Source organism: Urocitellus parryii, chromosome 10 (assembly GCF_045843805.1).
Source record: "Urocitellus parryii isolate mUroPar1 chromosome 10, mUroPar1.hap1, whole genome shotgun sequence".
NCBI classification, from domain to species: Eukaryota; Metazoa; Chordata; class Mammalia; order Rodentia; family Sciuridae; genus Urocitellus; species Urocitellus parryii.
In genome coordinates, this window is record NC_135540.1 from 76,741,205 (window position 1) to 76,762,060 (window position 20,856).

Consider the following 20,856-nt stretch of genomic DNA (forward strand, 5'->3'; position numbering starts at 1 on the left):
TTTCAGAGCTTTGAAATACCTGGATTTTTATAATTACAAAATCTTAGATATAAACTTTAAAAACCCCTAATTTTTAAGTAGAATCTAAAAATATATTTTAAGGCATTTCTCTACTTGGCCTATTGAAGGGAATGACCTTTGAAACGTTTAGTCTGTGTCTTCTTCTCAAAGGGCAAGGTGCTTTTTCTTGATAGCAGGTGGCCCACAGAAGCAGGGATTGTGACCCCTAAAGTGCTCACACATAATGTCCCTGCGTTTGTCAGCAGTATTTGAACCTCGCGGTAATCCGTGAGTAAATCATTACAAATGGGTCCAATTCCAAAGGCAAACTGGCTAAGAAGGAAACAACTTGCTTCATCTTTATTAGAGGAAATCCTGAAACTGCTGTAAATTGCAACGCTAGGAAAAACAAATTTGCTACTAGAGCATTGGTATCACCACCACTTCCCCACTCAAAGCTGTTTGAGGGAATCCACTCATAACTGCTGACTCAGTTTGTCCCCAGGGCCCAAACTGAAACGTGACCCAAATTATCTGCTGGGTTGAATAGGAAGAAACAACGGAGGGGCAAACTGATGGTCGCTCAACAATTCAAGGTTTATCAAACTCTGCTGATTCCGTCTATTCAGTACGTTTGTTAGGACCCTGAAGGTAATAAATAATGCCTTTTCCGGGAAGGGAAAGGAAAACCTAAAATCTCAGGCGACAGACTCAAGGTGATTGACAGAAAGCAGCATCGGAAACGGGGCTCTTCAACTCGGTAATGGCCCAGAGCCACAGAGGAGACCGTGCAGGAGTTTCAAAGCTACGTAGTAAAATAGCTCGCGTGGGCAGTTCTTTTGTACTCTAGCTGGAGTAAAATTAACGCAGTTTTGCGTTTTTCCATTGCTGTGTGAAAGCATCCAGCAAATGGGTGTATGGTGCAGCGGGGAGAACGCAGTTGTCCTTTTTCAGCTCAGTCTTCGGAGAAACTGGAACCCAGGGGGATGAGAACCAAGGGAGAGGGGAGGTGGGGTGGGAGAGGGGAGCTCAGTGCGGGGAGAAAGGGAGTGACGGGCTGTTTGCGTCAGGCAGGCGGAGGGGAGAGGGACGGGGAAGAACCGGGGCTAAACTCCAGCGCCCGCCGCCTGCAAAAGGGGGCGAAGCATCGCCTAAGTGCTGGGCAGGCAGGCGGGAAGCTGAGGGAAGGGAAGGAAGTAAGGAAAGAGGAAGGAAAGGCAGGAGGGGGAAGAGGCCGAGTGGCTGCAATTTCAGCCGCCGGCTCAGTAGGAGGAGCAGGAGGGGAAAGAGGAGGATCCAGAGTCAGTCAGTCAGCCTGCCAGCGGGAGGTGGGGAAAGCGGGAGGAGGAGGAGGAGGATTAAAGATGGCCACCAACAGCTGCGGGAAACGGCAACAACCCCTCACTTTCCGGGATGGTCCCTGCGGGTTGGCAAGGCCTTAATGGAGAAGAGAGGCCCGAGGAGCGCCGAGGCTGAGGCGGCGGCGGCGGGGACCCTGCGAGAAGGAAGACGCGAAGGAGCAAGGACCAAGGCAGGAGAAGGGAAAGGCGGCAGCGTCGCTGCCCTGGCTGCCTAGCGCCGCTGCCCGCCCCGGCGGACCCTACCCGCACCTCGCGGCCCCAGAATCGAGCCGGCCCGTGGCCGAGTTCCCCGCAGCGGGGCTCCCCGGCCCCGCAGCGGACGCCGCGCCCGCCGCCCCCTCCCCGTCGCCCGCGCGCCGCAGGCGCCCGTCGCGGTCCTGCTCCGGGGCCAGGCCCTCCCGCCCGCGCCCTCCCGCCGACCCTCCGGTGAGTGCCCCCCGCCAGCCTCCCCGCCCCCCGCGCCCGGAGAGGCGGTGCTGCCAGCCCGGCGCGCCGGGGCCGCTTTGTTCGCTCCTGGGCTGAGGCGCTGCCCACTCACGGCCCTGAGCCCGCTGCCCCTGGGGACAGGCCGCGCTGGGCCCAGCTGCTGTCCTCCCTGGGGGCTGCGCTGCCCGCGAGCTGCCGCTGCCAGCAGGGCTGGCGGCCTGGCCCGTGCCCTCCGCTGCGGCCTGGAGAGGGCGCCGTCGCGGTGGGGTCGGGGTCGGGGTCACGGTGGCAGGCAGAGGGGAGCGGAGATGGGGTATTTGGGGGGATGGGGGAGGAGAGGGCTGCATGTAGCTTGTAGTAATCAGCAGCGGGGGCGTAACCTGGAGGTCCTGGGCGCCCAAGGAGAGGGGTCGGGCCGGCCCTATTGGTGGACTCGCGGGGTCTGCGCCCCAGAGCCCCCAGCTCCCGGGCGCAGCAGAGCGAGGCCTCTGTCCCTTGGGCGCAGTCTCCAGGGCTGCGGGCCTCCTAGCTCATCCCCCTATGCCCTGCGCTGGAAACCCTTCTCTGCAGCCTGAGATGCTTCTATTCTCCTGTACAGGGGATGTGGTGGCATTGCAAACATTCACGGTTACAGCGGGGTTTAAAAAGCACCAGTGACCTTTCCAATCAAAGCCATCTGGCCAGTGTTTGAGCCTGAGGTGGTGCGTTTCGTTGATTTGGACCATTTAATTCAGAGATATAAAATATTGGGTCTTTCTTCACAGAAATAATATAAGACCCATAGAAGGGTTGTTTGTTGTAATATGTAAACTCTTTCATGGACTTGCAGTTCCTTAAAAATGGTTGTTTTTCCGTAGGAAGATGGTGCTTATGCATAGGAAAAAACTATTTTGGTTCTGTAACGGGAATGAATTGATTAGTGCCAACTGATTATTTTGTAGTCTGAAAACATATTAAAAAAAGAAAAACAAAACCTTTTGCACTAAGATAGCATATTTTCAGGTTAGTATTTGGTAGCAGCTTTTGAAGAATTAATTTCCACCGGCCATATAACAAAACTTAACAGAATAGAACCCAAGGATGTGCTGATTTATGTGGTATTAGTACATAGGTCTAGTAAAAATAAATCCCACTTTAAACAGATTTAAAAAAAACTTTTGTGGAACTCTAAGTCTAGGGATTATCTTGGGATGTTTATATTTCAAAATATACATTGAATTATTCTTGAGAATTCTGCCTGTGATATTTGAGCATTGTTAGTGTATGTTATGCTTTGGACCATTCTCAGGCTTTTGGAAATTCAGTTTTTCACAAGGTCCTTTTCCTGAGTTGAAATTGATTCATGTAAAAATGTGCTTCTAACTTAAAATTTCTACAAAAATAAGATATGAATTAGAAAACATTTTCTGGTCCTACTTGCAAAAATCTGAAAAAAAAAATAAATGGTAGTGTACTATTTCAGTATCAGTGGAATTCTTTGAAGATTTTGAAATTCAACTACTGTTGTTAAGAGTTTACATCAGGCATTCTTCATTTCATGCATGAGCTTCCTAGCGGCCTTGAATTTCCAGAAATTATATTCATAATGTAGCATAGATCTGGATTTTTTCCAAATAAAGAGTCCATGACGTCAAAAGGATACGACTCCACCAAAGATTATGAACCACTGGCCATTCAGTTAAAGAATAAATTTCCTAGCCCAGCATTGTGGCCCTTGCCTGTGGTGGCAGCATTTGATAGGCTGAGGCTGGAGAATGGCTTGAGTCCAGGAGTTCAGGACCAACCCTGGCAGCATAGTGAGACCTCATCTTAAAGATAAACAAATAACTAAATACATTTTCTATATTTGGAAAGTTAAAATTCTTATGATTATATTAAATAATTCATATGCTTCTAATTATGTCTGTAATTAAGAATTAATTATGTCTGTAATTGAGAATTTAGCACACAAGATTAGCTTTTGATATATTTTCATTCAGATCTCAGGAAAATGTTAATTCCCTGAGGTGGGGAACTAAATATTTAGAGAGGCTTATTTCAAAGTCACATAGATGTTGACAGGCCAACGTTTGAGCCAATCTCAGATTGTCTAAATTCAGAGTCAGTATTTTTAATAACCAGGCTATGCTGGACTTCAAATCAGTAATAGCATTCGATTGATGTTAAAATGAATAATTGATTTTAGTTAGCAATGAAAAATGTGTTGGAGATTATAATAATACACTAACCATATCTTGGGATTTTAGAGTCATAGACTCCCAGTTCATGGTATTATTCTGAAATCACACCCAAAGTAGGACCATTTCTACAGCATCCTTGGCAGGATCATTCACCCTCTGATTGTACTGTTACCTATGATTACAAATTCATTTCTTTTTTGACATTTTTAATCTTTATTTATGTCATATCAAAGACTATAATTCCTGCTTTTCACTAAGTTCCAGTTTTCCTCTTTGTATATACGATACATTTATTTATCTTCCATAAAATTATGAAGAAATAAGTGACTCCTCCTTTGATTTTTTGTTTTGAGTTGAGTTTATTAAGGTATAGTTTACATGCAGTAAAAATTTTGCAAGTGAGTACAATTGGGTAATGTCCACCACAATCAAGACAATATTTCCATCACTCTGTCACTCCAAAAAGTTCCCTCATGCCTCTTTTTTGTCAGTTCTCTTCCTATATTAGCATTAACCCCTGACAACCTTTAATCTAGCTATTGTCTGTATTGATGTCTGCTTTGTTTTTTCTAGAATATCATATACTTGAAATCATACAGAATGTTGCCTTTTGTGTCATCTTTCACTCAGCATAATGTTTTGGTATTCATTTCATTGTTGCATGTGATAGGTTTTTCAGTAATGGGCTGGTGTTTTAACAATCTGAACCTACCCCTTCCACCCAATCTCTAATTTATTACATTTGCTAATTATTGTAGTGTAAACTTTGTCACCTTGGCCTATTTTAAACTTCCTAAAACAGTTTGCAAAAATTCTGAAAACTTAACAGTGGGTTCTCATGAGCTGTACCAACCAGCTTGAGCATACCACTGAATTTGTTTTTTTTTTTTTCTTTTGTTGAGTAGCCTACTTTCCTATCAGGGTATCAATAGCTTGTTCGTCTGTTCATGAATTGATGGACTTCTGAGTGTTTCTTAGTTTTAGTCAGCATGAATGAAAATACTTTGAACTTTTGCGTACAGATTTGTGAGGAACAGAAGTTCTCAGTTTTCTTGAGTTAATACCTAGTAGTGGGATTCTTGCATCTTGTAATAATATATTTTTCAATATCTGTAGTCTTTTAATGATCTATTTATCAGTATCTATAGTCTTTTGTTGAGTTCTCAAACTGTTTTCCAAAATGACTATACCATTTTGCATACCTATTAGTATTATATAAGAGTTTAGTGGCCCCGAATCCTTGATAGCACTTGGAATTGTCAGTTAATAAAATCTTAGCCATTTTTTATATCTTTATTATATGTGACTGTAACATTTTAGATTTGTTATTTCTTATTTTCAGTAGTATTTGGACTAACATAGGAAGTTTAGGATAGACATTTCTAAAAACAAATTTTTTTGTCTTGTCACTCAAGATCTCACTGTGAGTGATAGTGAGATCTTAAATGATGTTTCTTGAATTTCTTACTGTATACTTGCCTTTCATGTTGTTATATTTACTTTTAGTAAAGGATCATTAGGTAATTCTAATACTTAGCTGTTAAAAATTTTTAGATGTGTCTTTTTAAAAAGGTAGATAGTTTTAGGAAAAATTCAGAATAAAATGGTTGTCAAAAATTATCATAAAATATTTTTTCTAGTTTTTACTTGAACTTATAGAAAAAAAAAAGATTATGTTACTACATACATGCCAGTACTTTACATTGAAGGAATTTCCCATCAAGGTTTTATAAACTCATAAAATTTATATCTTATTTTAAATCTCAAGAACAGTTAAACAGTTAAACCACTTTTTCTGAAACTACTTTCTGAAATATTGAAATCTTAATATTGAAATTTTGGGTAGTTCTAATGTGGGCAAGGGGTTTAATTACATATACCCATGTGAAATTTTAATTTTTAATGTAAATTACTGTGTTGCTTTATTGGAATATGTATCATTGATTAGAAAGGGGATACAAAATATAACATTTAGAAGAATAACCTTATAATTAAGTAATCATGTTAGATTATAAATTGGAATAGCCATATTCCTAATTCGAATGTCCTGCAATAATAAAAGATATTTGTATAAACCTCTCCGAACAATTCTCATAGAAAATGAATAATTTATTCAGTCATTGATTCATACATACATTCCAGTCTTCCTCAGGTTTTATGTCTAGGTAAACATTGGGTCTGACTGCTTTTATCTTTTAAACATTTCTCCTAATCAGCCCCCTTCTCTGCTTGAAAAACAGGCCTATTTTCAGGTCTGTATTTCTTTGCAGAAATGTTATAGTGGTCTTTAAATGCTTTTATCTCCAGCCTCACCCCTTCTCATAGAATCCCCTCACACCTTTTCCATAATGAATTCTCCCTTTTTTAATTTTGAAAAATATGAAATGATGGTCTTTCCAGTATGCTTTTGTTTTTGCTTCTTCAAATGGTTGAATAGTTCCTAAGTCATTATCAGATAGATGCTAAAAGCAAGGTCCCAGTCTATACAAAGCTTCATGTGACCTGGCCTCAGTTTTTCCAGTATCATCTGATAGCCATTCATTTTGTTCATTAACAAAAGGGCTTGAGTGTCTTCTGTCTGCCTTGCATAGTGTTAAGTAATAGAGCTCTATATTACTATAAAGCAGCTTAAATTCTAGCTTGAGGGGTATGGATAACATACATACACACACACGTGTTTATATATATATATATATATATATATATATATATATATATATATATACATACATACACACACACACACACACGTTTATATATATATATACACACACACACACACACACACACACACTGTTGTCAGTTCCATGGACAATTATTGCTAGTTATTATAGTATATAATATATACTGTATTATAGTATAACTGTCAGTTATACCACATCATCAGAGTGTTGTAAGTGCCATAGAGAAGCTTAAGGCTGGGCTAAGGGGGAAAGAGAGCCCCAAGGTGTAAAAATGTGGGTGGGATTACCATTTAACAAGGACCATGTGAGATGGTCTCTCTGTTAAGGTGACATTTGAGAAGAGATTTGAAGCAGATGGTAGTTGTAGATCTGACAGGAGAGTAGGTACTGAGGCCCAGAAGCAGGAGGATGCTTGACATGTTCAGAGAACTTTAATGGGTTGGCTGCAGAGGTGAAAGATAAGGTCAGGATGGTGGAGGCACCAGCCATCTGTATACTGCTAATATGAGGACTGTGGCTTCTGAGCTCAGTGAGTTTGAGGCTGCATTGCATTCTCTGCATGGACAGAGATGCATCCTGTGTTCACTTTGATGTTTCTTAATTGCCATCCTCTCTTGCCCCACACTTTTCCTTCTGCCTAGAATAGTGCTTGGTCACCCCTCCTTGGCACCCTTTGTTGTAACTCAACTTGCTTGTCTTTTTTTCCTAGGTCATGGTTCTTGGGGGAAGACCTAGATTTCTCTATAGTTTCCAAATTCCTACTCATTGAGTTATGGAATTGCTAAATATGGAATTAATCATTGAAAACTGGGTAGAAGATACTAACAACATTATATAGTGACTGCTAGCTCACGTGGACATGGATTCTTGTTTTGCTGAACACTGTGTCTTCAGTACCCTAGGCAATGAGTTGTGTGGAATAGTTGGTGAATACTTGGTGAATGATTGGGTGCATGTCCTTGTGCCACTCTCTGCTGTCTCTACTCTGCTTCCTTAAAACCCATGGATTAGTTTCCCCAAGATCTGTTAATGTATTTTATGACAGCCTTATGTTTTCACTAATGTCAAGCTCAAGAAATGCTAAATATGTGGGAAATTTATGCATTCATTCATCATAAACAAATACAATAGTAAAGAAATACAGTAGCAAATAAATTAGAAATAATTTATATCCAGGCCAAATTGATAAAGTTCATTGCAGAATGTTCTGGCTTATTCACACTTAATGTTTCGCTTTCTTTGGTGGGAATTTTTTGAGGTTAATTTATTATTGGGCCTCTAAATCTTTAATTAAAAAACACTAATAGGTTTAGAATAGAAGTTTATAAACAACTGAAATTCTGGTCCTGTAGAGTGTGAAAAATCATTAAGTCAGTGAATTTCTTAGGGGTTCATATGGCTATACAAGAATTTGTTCCTTGATTTATTTGTCTGACTCCACTGGTTCAGGTCTGACGTGTTTTAGAGCCTAGACGTCTCTAAGAAGGCTCAAGCATGTATATTTCAGCCCCGGCACATCTAGTTATCATCATGGGCATGGAACTGTTACCAATAATTCCATGTCCCCCAGTGTATGCTTCCCCCAGGATATGGTTCCATATCTTGTTTGATCCAAAGTACCTGGAAACTGCCTGGGAAGGAAACCAGCAGATTCCAAATAGTGTAATTGCAGAAGCTATAAGGCTTAAGGCAAAATCTTTGATGTTAGTGGTAAGAGTCATCACCTCCCCACCATTTTTGTTTAACCAAAAATCATTTTGTCCAGTAGATTGTATATAATGGGTCATAAACATTGGACTACTGATCTTTCTTTTTTAAAATTAATTTCTTAAATTTATATATGACAGCAGAATGCATTACAATTCTTATTATACATATAGAACACAATTTTTCACATCTCTGGTTATATACAAAGTATATTCATACCAGTTCATGTCTTCATACATATACTTTGGATAATAATGTCCAACATATTCCACCATCATTTCTAACCCCATGCCCCCTTCCTTTTCCTTCCACCTCTCTGCCCTATGTAGAGTTTGTCTCTTCCTCCCATGTTCCCCCTCCCTCCCCCACTATGAATCAGCCTCCTTATATCAGAGAAATCATTCAGCATTTGTTTTTTTGGGGATTGGCTAACTTCACTTAGCATTATCTTCTCTAACTCCATCCATTTACCTACAAATGCCATGATTTTATTCTCTTTTAATGCTGAGTAATAGTCCATTGTGTATATATGCCACATTTTTTTTTATCCATTCATTTATTGAAGGGCATCTAGGTTGGTTCCACAGTTTAACTATTGTGAATTGTGCTGCTGTAAACATTGATGTGGCTGTGCCCCTGTAGTATGCTGTTTTTAAGTCTTTTGGGTATAGACCGAGGAAAGGGATAGCTAGGTCAAATAGTGGTTCCATTCCCAATTTTCCAAGAAATCTCCATACTGCTTTCCATATTGCCTGCACCAATTTGCAGTCCCACCAGCAGTGTATGAGTGTACCTTTTCCCACACATCCTCGCCAGTGAAAATCAAAACTAAGATTTCATCTCACTCCAGTCAGAATGGCAGCTTTATGAATACAAACAACAATAAGTGTTGGATTACTGATCTTTCATACTGTAGTACTATATTCAATTTTGTCCATCTAAACTGTAATTTTACTAAAGTGCTGAGGTTTTGTTTTGAGTTTGAGATTCTGTTTTATTATTATCTTAATTTTAATGTATGTTAAGTCTTCTTTTTATTTCTCTATTTCTGTTAAATGACACATTGGTTTTCTCAGTCAAGAAAATTATTTTTTTTTTTAGGTTTTCTTATTATAGTTTCTTTTTTACACTTTTGTCATCCACTTCTATTTTTGTATTTTTTGGGTATGGTTTATTATGGAACACAATGTTAATAATACCTTTAATTAAAAAAAATTTGTAGTTGTAGATGGACAGAATGCCTTTATTTTATTTGTTTATTTTTATGTTGTTGCTGAGGATCAAACCCAGTGCTTCACGCATGGTAGGCAAGTGCTCTGCCTCTAAGCTTCAGCCCTTGCCCCCTTCAATTCTTACTTAACAATACATCATTGTTTTGCAATATTCCCCCAAAAGAGCAGTATGTTGATCAGGTGCTGCTGTACTTGAGCAAGCTCAAGACTTAAACTGAGTTCCTGTTTAATAAAAGAGAATTGACATGGGTGGTATGCCATTTACACATTTTGGTGAGATTACAGGCTTAGATTTGAATGTTTAAGTCAACTAGATACCTGTGAAGTCATGGTGGATTTAAAGTATTCTTTTGTTTTGTAGTTTAAAGAACTACTCAATGAGAGAGGAATTTTAACAATACAGTTGTTTCTTTTATATAGGTCCTAATCCCTTTAAAGTACTAATTATTATTACCAATTAAAGATTAGTGCCTGTTTGTAATGGCACTTCAAAGGCCCAGAAATTTAAGATTCTTATTCTGCCTCTGCTGGAGAGCTGTATTGCTTTGGGCAGGTCAGCAGTCTGTCTGGCTTCTGGTTCGTCTCTTGGCAGCCGTTTCCATTCTAAGTCCTGGAGAAAATAGTGATAATTGGGTTCTAACAAACTCTTAGTTTTCCTCAGTTTCTTAAGCCCTTGGTATCTAGGTTGTAAGTGAAGATCATGGGACAGGGTGCTTTTTGACATGTCGTAATTGGTATGTGGTCAACACTTGATGAATCGGCTACATTTTTAGTACCAGTCTCAGCTTCTTCTTCCTGTATAATCTTTACTCCTCGTTACCCTCTGTTCATCAGCCAGTACGGACTCAAAGGAAGCCAACTTAATTTAATAGTAGCCTAAGAAAAACAGGAGTCTGATACAGGGCTGTTATTTAGTCCATTAAAAAGTTAAGCCAAAATTGTTTTATCTGCCCTTTTCTCCAGGGGGGACAGCTCATTTGTTTAACTTATACATTTATTGCATTGCTCTAACTTAATTACCCTAGATGTAAATTTCACTTTAAAAATTGTATGATTTAGGAGGTGGTTAATTATTTTCTGTAGGACTGAACACTTTAAAAAGAATTCCTACAAGTATTTTCTCAAAATATTCAAATTATTTAGTATATTTTAAGCATTTGAGTTTAGAAAAAGAATTAATTTACCTGCTTTAATTTCTCTTAATACTTACTAAACTGTAATACTTTTCAGATTTTTTTTTAAATTTTAAGTTTTGAAGTAATTATAAACTCCCAAGAAGCTGCAAAAAAGGTGCAGAGTCCATGTACCCTTCACCTGTCTTTTCTCCATAGTAACATCCTGTTTAATTATAGTAGAAAACTATATTTAATTACTAAAATCTTAGTGATCTTACTCCTTTTGAAAAGTGTTGACAAACATAAGAATGTTGGTGTTTTTATCTTCCTTAGAGAGTAAAGATGTTGATGTGTACAGAATTAAAATTCTGTGTCTTATTTTTATCTGCAACAGACCACAGATGCATTTATTCTCTGTATTTTGTATCAAAGGGTGACAGATAACTAGGCAAATGGCTCATTTTTTTTCCCACTGGGTAATTCTGTCAGAGCCCTGGACATAGTCATGTAAAAATTTTAATTACATGGCATTCTTCCTAATTCCTCTTTGCTAGACTTCTTTATTTAATCACAACTAAACTTGCTTACTGGGAACTTTTATTCTTAATATGTAACTGAATATAAAAGAAGAACTATCAGCAGTTAGTCAAGGAATGTAACAAGTATCTGGTATCACTATGCTGAATATAGAGAAGATTTTGGAAAACTAGGAAGGAGTGTTTATTATGTAGCTAAATAAACAGTGATAGAACATTACCACTTATTATATAGTGTATTTTAGCAGATTTTATTGTATCCTTAAATACATAACATGGGCATGTAATTGGCTTTCATTATACAGTTGTTGAGAATAGATGTACCTAGTAATAAGTATGTTGTTAGAAAATTATGTAAGTCTTAAGAAAATAAATGTTTACTGTTACACTTAGAAATTCTAAGACTATTTGCTGTCGAGTGAAAGAATGATAATACATGTTTTACTGTGTTTCCTTTTTCTTTTCACCCTAGAAATCTCTCTCTCTCTCTCTCTCTCTCTCTCTCTCTCTCTCTCTCTCTCTCCTCTCGCTGGATAGGGGATCAAACCCAGGACCTCATACACACTAGGAAAGTAAGTTGTTTACCATTGAGTTACACCCCCAGCCCTTACCCTACAAATCTCTGGGTAAACTCAATCAGATTTCTTGGACTAAAACCGCATTTTTACTTTGAACTTCAAGTTGTGTCTCCATGACATTGTTCATGAAAACACAGTGTTAGGTCTTCTAGGTGGTAAATGTCATAGTTAACAAGTGTAAAATAAAAATAAACTATGACTTATTGTTTAGAATAACTGTATATTGATTGTCTAATGATTCTATTTAGCTTGATTTATTTGTATAAGAGTAGTAACTAAATTAGAACAACTATAGGTGATTAAACTTTTTGCCTGGGATCCTAGTTCTTATTTTCCAAAATAATGATACAACATAGTTGACCTGAGTGATGCTGTGATCTTTAATAATTCTGTAAGTTTTTTTCGTAAATATTAAGTGTCTTGTGTTTTGTAGTGGGGATTACTTATACTATAAATTAATGTTGAAGACTGGGTAGTTCTGCCCTCAAAAACATTTTAATATAGTGGAGATAAGATAGACAGATGGATTATTGAACAGTATGTGATTACTCTGAGACGTGAGTAGTTCTGTGGACACCCAATGGGAAGCAAGATTACTTTTTGTTGAAGTGATTAGGAGAACCATAAGATGATATTTGATCTGAATGTCAAAGGGTTGGTAGAATTTTCATGGTGAAAATTATAAAATTTATTTACATCAATATTTTAGAAAATTGTAGTTTCACTTGCCTTCACTATCAGTGAATCAGAAGAAACTTTGGGAAAAATAGCCTAAACTTAATATTTAAAATTAAGAAAAGTATCAGAAATAAAATACTTCAGGAAAAAACAGCAACAACATACTTTTAACATAAAAATGCTACACAGGATGTTATGAGATATGTATATATAGTAAAATGGTTGCTACATGAGTTAACATAACTATTATCTCGCATAGTTACCCACTTTGTTCTTGTTTTGTGAGTGTAAAAGAGCAGTTAAAATATGCTCATTTAACAGGGATCACAAATACAGTGATTTTACCTATAATCTTTAGGTTGTACATTAGAACTCTAGATTTATTCATTGTACAAATCTGTTACTTTGTAGCCTATGAATTACATCTCCCCATTTCCACCCTGCAGGTGGACCATGGTAGTAGCTATTATTTTCTGTGTTTGTATATTTGACCTTTTTCTTTTCCTTTTTTAAAGATTCTACATAGAAGTGAGATCCTGCAGTATTTTTTTTTTCTATGTCTGTCTTGTTACACTTCGCAGATATCTTCCAGGTCCATTCATGTTGTGAGAGATGGCAAGATATATGTTTCTAAGGCTAATTTATATAGGTATATTATAAGGTATATTATATAATTTGTGTGTATATACATACATATATCACAATTTATCCATTCATGAGTCAGTAGACACCTAGGTTGTATCCATATTTGCAAATAATGTTGCGATGAACATTATTAGGAGTGCAGATATCTTTATGAGATGGTTTCATTTCCTTTAGGTATATTCCCAGAAGAATTGCTTGGTCATATGGTAATTCTATTTTTATTTCCTTAAGTAACATCCATACTGTTTTCCATAATGACTGACCCAACTACCATGTAGTCCCTGGGTACCCATTAAATATTAGTTCTAGTACTCCTGAGGATATCAAAATCTAAGAATGCTCCAATCCCTTTCTAAAATGGCATAGTATTTGCAAGAAACCTATACACATATATAGACTACTTATAATACTTAACACCATTCTAATGCTATGTAAATACTTGTTACGCTGTGTTGTTTAGGGAATAATGACAAGAAAAAGCAGTCTGTGCATATTCAGTACAGAGAGACATTTTTTTTAAGTAAATTTTCAGTCCAAGATTTGTAGAAACCACAGATGTATAACCTGCAGATATGAATGGCTCAATGTATTTTTTAAAGCTAATTTAATGAGCAAGATATACTTTATATATTTCATTTAATTTGTTAAATGCAAAAATAATTAAATGAGTTATCTCCTTTGCTCAAGATGAAAATTGACATTGCTGCTTTATTAATTTTGAAGTTTTAATGTTTAAATTATTTCTATTACTTTTGAGCAAAATAACATTAAAAAATGTTGTGATTATGGAGTTTGGCATTGTTGAGAGGGAGCTGTTGGTGCAGGCCTGAAGAATAGTCTGGGGAAAGAAAGGAATGGAAGATGTGGAGGAATGACAACATGAGAGGGAAAAGGGGAAAAGGGGAGAGAAAAGAAGAGTTCTTCCGTAGGTCATTCAGATTATTGAAGCCATATCAGTGTTCAGGCCTGCAACATTGTTGAAATGTAGTTTGTCAAACCTATAAAGAGCAGAAAATCTTTTGAGTTAGTAGTTATACAATAAATTTTAATGAAAAATGGCACCATAAAATTGGTTTTCTCCACCTTCTTTTCCACGGAGACTGAGATTTACATCTGCGTCATCAGAGTAAATATGTTAAGTGATTCCCAGGTTGTCTCAGTTGCATAACCACACATGGGTTGGCATTGGTGTCTGTACTTTCAGGAGCAATTGCGAGGAACCCTTCAAGGCATGGCAGCTGCTGAAAACATATCAAGGCTACTATTGTCACCAACATGTACCTGTGTGGTTGTGGCCGGATGGGGGAACATTACCACACTAACTTTCTAAGGTGGTAATACTAGTGCTCTCTGTTCATAGCGTGGAGAAGAGCATTGCATTTTTCATAGAAAACATTTTCATAGAAAAATTCATAGAAAGTTTTTTTCTCTATAGATTTTCATGTACTGTGAATTTTCTCAGCTTGACTAATTTTTTTTTTTCTTTGATGCTAGGGAACAAACCCAGGGTCTCACTCAGTCTAGGCAAGCATTCTGCCACTGAACATATCTCAGCCCTATGACTAATTCTTTCATTAATAATCATCTACTTTTTGATCACTGCTTGCCAATACTGAAAGATCTTTTAAGGGAGCCTTGTATTCTAGCCTTTCTTCTTCCTACCCTGCTTGCTGACATCCACTTTGGGGAAGAGTTTAATCTCTGCTTTGCATATACTGATGTTACCTGACAAAGAATCATTCCAGTCCAGTGAAAAGCCTGTTTAACAAGCCCTGTGACAGGAAATTGGTTGCATTCCACTATCTGGTACTTTGGGGTGGAGTTATTACTTACATGGCTTATAGTTATTAATCTTACCTGTGTGTACCTTCTTAAGTTTTGTTAAAATTTAGAAAAGCTCTTAAATAGCAGGTAGGGTCTGTTGACAGTCATATATTTGTGGGTGTCTTACCCTTCTTAAGTGACAGGCATAAGTTCCGTGCATAGGCTTCAGTTATGCTTTTACATTCCATCAACTGCTATTAAGGGATCTATAAAAAGTCCTGTTTTTATTAAAAAAATTTTTCAAGATGGTGAAGGAACTACCTTGGTAAATAATGTCTTGGCTTATTGAAATTGTAGTTAAAACTAAATTAATATTTCACCATCAGTTAAATCTGTTTTCCTCATAAGAATTCATTCAACTCACACTAATTTTAGTTGCAAAGAAGAGAAACATCTGTGGACAGGAATTTACAAGGCATATACATTGCCCAGTAACTTACTGCCAGATGCCTGAAATATAAAGAAGTCCTACCAAATAAACAGGGGTGAAATAAGCTTTTGAAAGGTAAATATTAAATATAGCAATAGGTTGAGGAAAAGTTATAGGAATATAAAATTAAAATAGAAAAAAAATTGCTTGATGAAAAGGAGAGTAAATTAAATTAGTCCATAGTGTGAGATGTGTTTTGCATTGGGTGATTTGATGAAAGATTGACCCTGTAAGCCAAGAACGGGGTGCACACCTATAATCCCAGCAGCCTGGGAGGCTGAGGCAGGAGGATCAAAGGCCAGCCTCAGCAATTTAGCAGGGCCCTAACCAACTCAGTGAGTCCCTGTCTCTAAAATATAAAAAAGAGCTGGAGATGTGGCTTGGTCATTAAGTGTCCCTGGGTTCAATCCCCAATACACACACACACACACACACACACAAACACACACAAAAAGACTGACATTGCACTGTGTTGTATCATAGGATAGGTGGAGTACTTTTGACATTCTTTTACTCGCCATTTGAATTCTTGATTTGGTTTTTTCATTCAACAAGTTTACAAGGGTCTACTTTGTGTGCTGAAAATATTAAGATGGTAAAATGTTATTCTTTTACACAAAGAGCTTGTACAAGTACTAGTTATGAATAGGTGATTATTAAATACTGTAGTACCAACATCTGTTTTGTGGTTTCATTGACTTCCCCCAACAAGTATTTGGAGTTCCTTATTATCTGTTGCACTTCTTCCTGAAGCTCTCTTGGCATTTACCTGAAGTAAATACACATTCTTTTTTTCTTGAAATTTGGGTCACCTTTTTTTTTTTTCTTTATACTGAAGATCATCCCATTAGTGGCTTGTTCTTTAGACAGGATTATTCAAGATTGTAAAGAAAGCATGGAACAGCTTTAATGAGGAAATAATATCAGTAACAAAACTAGATGTTCAAGAAAGTGGTAGGAATCACATTTTGGGGCACTAAATGGAATTAGAAGTTGAATTCAAGTTTCACAAAGAAGAATTCATCATTGAAAGAGGCACTGATTTATATGCCTAAATATAATTGCTTTCTATATTTTATCAGTTCTGTATCAAGAAAGTGCTGCTAAAACTCTTGGGAATCAGATGGCTACTTCAACATGCTATAATAGAATGTATTTACAAAGTAGAATGTAGTAATTTTCTCTATTTTTTTGAAAGTTATAGTCTGGTGATTGAAAAATAAAATCTGGCATGTAGTTGTCCAGAATCTCTTCATGTATTATGTTATTGTTTTAAAGTAGTACTGATGACAAAGTTTAGCTCATACCATTTAGAAAGTAAATTTATTATTTTATTTGTTGTACTTCTAAATTCTGTAAGTTTACTTACTTTTGCCCTATCTCCAGATTTGATGGAGTTTTGTTGTATTTGTGATGTGAGAAGCATTGCCGAGTTTTAGAGTTAGGGTAGTGATTATTTTAAATGCACAAATTAGGATGAGTCCACTTTTGGGAATAGTACTGTATGTTGGAGCCAATTTAGCCTGGAGGTGTGGAGAAAAAGTCCTCTTTAGTAGGCCCTGCTAGGGGAAGAGCAGCCCAAGAATAATCCATTCAATCTGTTGTTCATGGGAATTCAAGGTGAAGAAGCAATGGAATCTGGAATAGGAGGGTGTGTATGTGTGAATAACTAAATGAACAGGAACACACCTGTGCACATATTTTATATGACTGGCCACCAGAGAATTCTCCTTGTGGGTATGGGACTCTACATAATAGCCTGCTACCAGTGCTAGGAATTGGGACTGGCAAATGGAAGTGGTGCCCCAATACTAAGAAGAGAGAGAGCGCAAGGACCAGAGTAGGGACCTCCAAAAAAGTGTCAGAACAGAAGCTTAGTTAACGTAAGAGCTATAAACAGGGTTAAGAGAGTAGAAGAGGTAGGAGTAGAACAGAGTGGGTATCAGAATAGGCTTTTAAAAACCCTAGTCATCTAATTGGGAGTGTAGATACTGGGTAATGTTGATGACGACTTTATCTAGAATTGAAGGTAGGGGCTGAAACTGTCCTAAGTCCATATCAGTGATCTTTGATTTAAGTGATAGGAGAAGTAGAAGCACATGGAAGTCAGAAAAGGCTGGGTTTGACATTATTTACATAAAGTATCTTTTAAGGGGAAAAAATCACTGCCATTGTTAATCAGTAATCATTTAGTCTGCTTTATTGGCACTGATGTGGCATCACGAGATGCTGAGAACTGCTGATGCCTCACAGTAGCGTCTTTAACAGGGAACTGCTGCTGAAATGAACAGACTTAAGCTTTGGTGTAAATGTGCTTTCTTGCACAATAGGAGGATACGAAAAAGCATGCTAGGCATGAGAGTTTTAATGTCACAATTCTGAAGGCAAAATAACACTGTTTAGTTTCTTAGTTGGGTAAGAGGAAGCAAGATAAATACATGGTTATGATACTTTGACATTAAAATGAGAGCCTTCCACACCTTTCATTTACTTCTTAGAAGAAGTCATATTAGCAAATTTTTGGTTGCAGTCAGTGGACACTTGCTGGTTTGAGGAGAGGAAAAGGCTTTTATGGACCCATACTGGGAACTGTGTGGTGAATTGAATGTATGGAGCTTGAACAAACAGAGTCATAGTTGCTTCAAGGACCTCATTAGCAGATTTTATACCTTCTATACCTAGACTACTGCCATTCAGGTGGCTTCACTCTAAAGATTTGACCTTTCTGCCTTACCTTTTCAAATTTTTTATATTCTAGCAGAGAAAGAATAGATTAACCCTGTTCAGATCAGATACCTGTCTCTACCACAGCAAGGGAATGCAGAGTTATGAATATGGTCATAGCCCCACAACTTTAATTCTCTGTGTTGGGGGCCATTCCCAAAGAAGAGGAAATCAAAAGCTTGGCAGCCCTCCTAAGAGGTGTCTAGAACATCTCATCTTTTGGAAGCTTAAGCACTCCTTTTGTTTTGTCTCCTTTATGCTCACCCCCTTCCTACTTATATGAAAACAAAGGTGACCTTGCTTTTCTCTTTTTTGATGCAGTGTTCTTAGTAGAAGAAAAACCAAATGTAAGCTGAGGTTCCTCATGGAGAGGCATTTCCATAGCTCTGCTGACTGGGTAATATGTTGTCTCTGGTTCCATTGATATTTTACAGCCTAAATTTAACTCCTGCCAACTCGCCATAAACATGACTAGGGGAAAGGAAGAAGAAATTAAAGGAAAATGTATCAAATGGGAAACACAGGATTACTTATTATACCCCATTGATTAGTTAGGAAAGAAACTGGCTGCAGTCCTAGTTTTGCATCTGTGTACAAAGCCCTAACCTGTTTTACTTCAGATTTTGTATTTCTGTTGCTTTCGGCTAATATCTTGGCTTATAAGGGCTCTCTGCCTCTAGCAAGCTGACTCAGCCCTTCATTCCTGAAAGGGTCTTAGCCTTGGTAGTTCTAGCTGTATGGAATTATGACTCCTGCACTATCCATCCAACTTTATATCTTCTATTTTTGTTGTTTTTCTTCTGTCATGAGAAAACCAAACAGCATGAAAAACTCAGCTTTCAGTAGAAATAGTTTTGTCTCCTGCTGTATTTCTTCCTTGTGTACTGAATAAAACTAGATCAACAGATTTCAAAGTTCTTGGGGAAAGAATCAAAACTTTGAGAGCAGATAAAAGATGCCACCAGCACCATCACCACTTAGATCCCACATTCAGTGTGTTTTAGAAGTGGGAAACATAGCCTGGTTGATGTACTGCAGGACAGTACCCTAGTTTCAGGGGTTAGCTGGGGCAGAAGCATGTATGTCAGGCTTCCAGAAGGCTTTATCTCCCACTTTGGGGACATTTGTGTCTGGACAAGAGTCTGTCTGATAAGACTCCTGATGGTAGATGGTTATCTACCCCTCACCATTTAAAGTAAATTCTTGGATCAGAGGCCCTGTGATTTATTTCAAGCATTCACTCATCTTAAATAGTGGTATTGGCATAGTCAAATTCAGAATTGGTGTTTGTTATACTGGGGACTAACCATCACTGTTGCTGTAATGTGAAGGGCTTGATGTAATTTGCCTGATCAGAGGCAGTCTGAATGGTGGCATCAAGCAAAGGTTTCTCAGCAGTAGAAGTAGTGAGGCCTGTCTTAATAAGTTAATGCAGTTAAGCCCTTGCATAACTGTTGCTCCTTCCATCTGGTAGTTTCCATGAACCTGTGGAGTAACGACTAGACAGACTGGTGTAGAAGTATGACCTGTTTTGTAATGTAGGTCATCCTTTTCCTCCAGACTATGTTTGCCTTGGCAGGGGCAGAATTCTCTTAAAAATACACATGGGACAGGAATTTTGGGGGTTTGTGGCCTTGTTATGAGAGGTACATTCCCTGAATCTCCCTATTATCCTCCAGATCTTTTCAAGGTCAGTGATCATGGTGCAGGAGAGAGGAGGACTGCAGGCTTCCCAGCCACTTCTGTCTACTAGAGCGTAACTTTTCTTTTCTTTTCTTTCTTTTTTTTTTTTTTTTGATAATTCACTTATTTATTTGTTAATGCACTTGCTGAGGAGATAAGTGTGTCCTGGGATCAACAGTGGCTCATGTGTCAGTTGCAACAGGTAGACTCATCTCTAAGCATTAATTTCCTCTGATGTTTCCTATGTTTGACTCTCTTGTTGTTAAACTAAACCTGTGCTTTAGTTTCATTCACATTGATGCATCCTGTAAGTCCCTTTCTTGTGGTCACATCAGGGTATTTCTTTCTTTTTTTTTAATATTTATTTTGTAGTTTTAAGTGGACACAATATCTCTATTTTATTTTTATGTGGTGTTGAGGATCGAACCCAGCACCCCACGCATGTTAGGCGAGCGCGCTACCGCTTAAGCCACATCCCCAGACCCCACATCAGGGTATTTCTTGCCTGCATCCCTCACAGGTGGTGGAAGTGGGATTCCCTATGGTGAAATAGGCTGGCTAAGAAAAATAGAACGGCAAAACAAACAACAACAACAACAACAAAAACAAACAAAAACCCCACAGAACACAGAAAGTAGTTTCAAAAGTGGGCAGGACAGGTAAGCTGATCAGACTCAACTGCTAAGACTTTGGCAAAATGGAGCCTGCTTCTACCCGGAAACTTCAAAGGCCTTCCATAGAATGTTCTTCACCAAAAAAGGTTAAAGGTGGGCTGTTCAGTTCCTATCGTTATGCCCATCTCTGGAACTACTATGAGGGATCTCCCTTGCAGAGTGGAGATAAAGGTCATGTGCCCTGGGCAATCTGTTGCCTGGGAGAGCCAGGACAGTTCCCAAGGCCAAACCTAAATCTCTCTGGCTTCATGCTGAGAGAAAATCCTCCTGTATTGCATGGATGGCTTCCAACAGGTATTGAGTTACTTGAAAAACACTTTCCAGGCCTGGGGTTGTGGCTCAGTGGTAGAGCGCCTGCCTATCATGTGGAGGCACTGGG

General features: G+C 38.2%; 1 protein-coding gene across 1 annotated transcript in view; it reads left to right on the forward strand.

Annotated features, from left to right (window-relative positions):
- The first annotated feature begins 1,732 nt into the window (after positions 1-1,732).
- LOC113177471 (WD repeat and FYVE domain-containing protein 3) overlaps positions 1,733-20,856 on the forward strand; it is a 238,746-nt gene continuing 219,622 nt past the window's right edge. The window contains exon 1 of the mRNA XM_077803562.1: positions 1,733-1,787. The gene's annotated coding sequence lies outside the window, so the exon portion shown is untranslated. The remainder of the gene's footprint in view (positions 1,788-20,856) is intronic.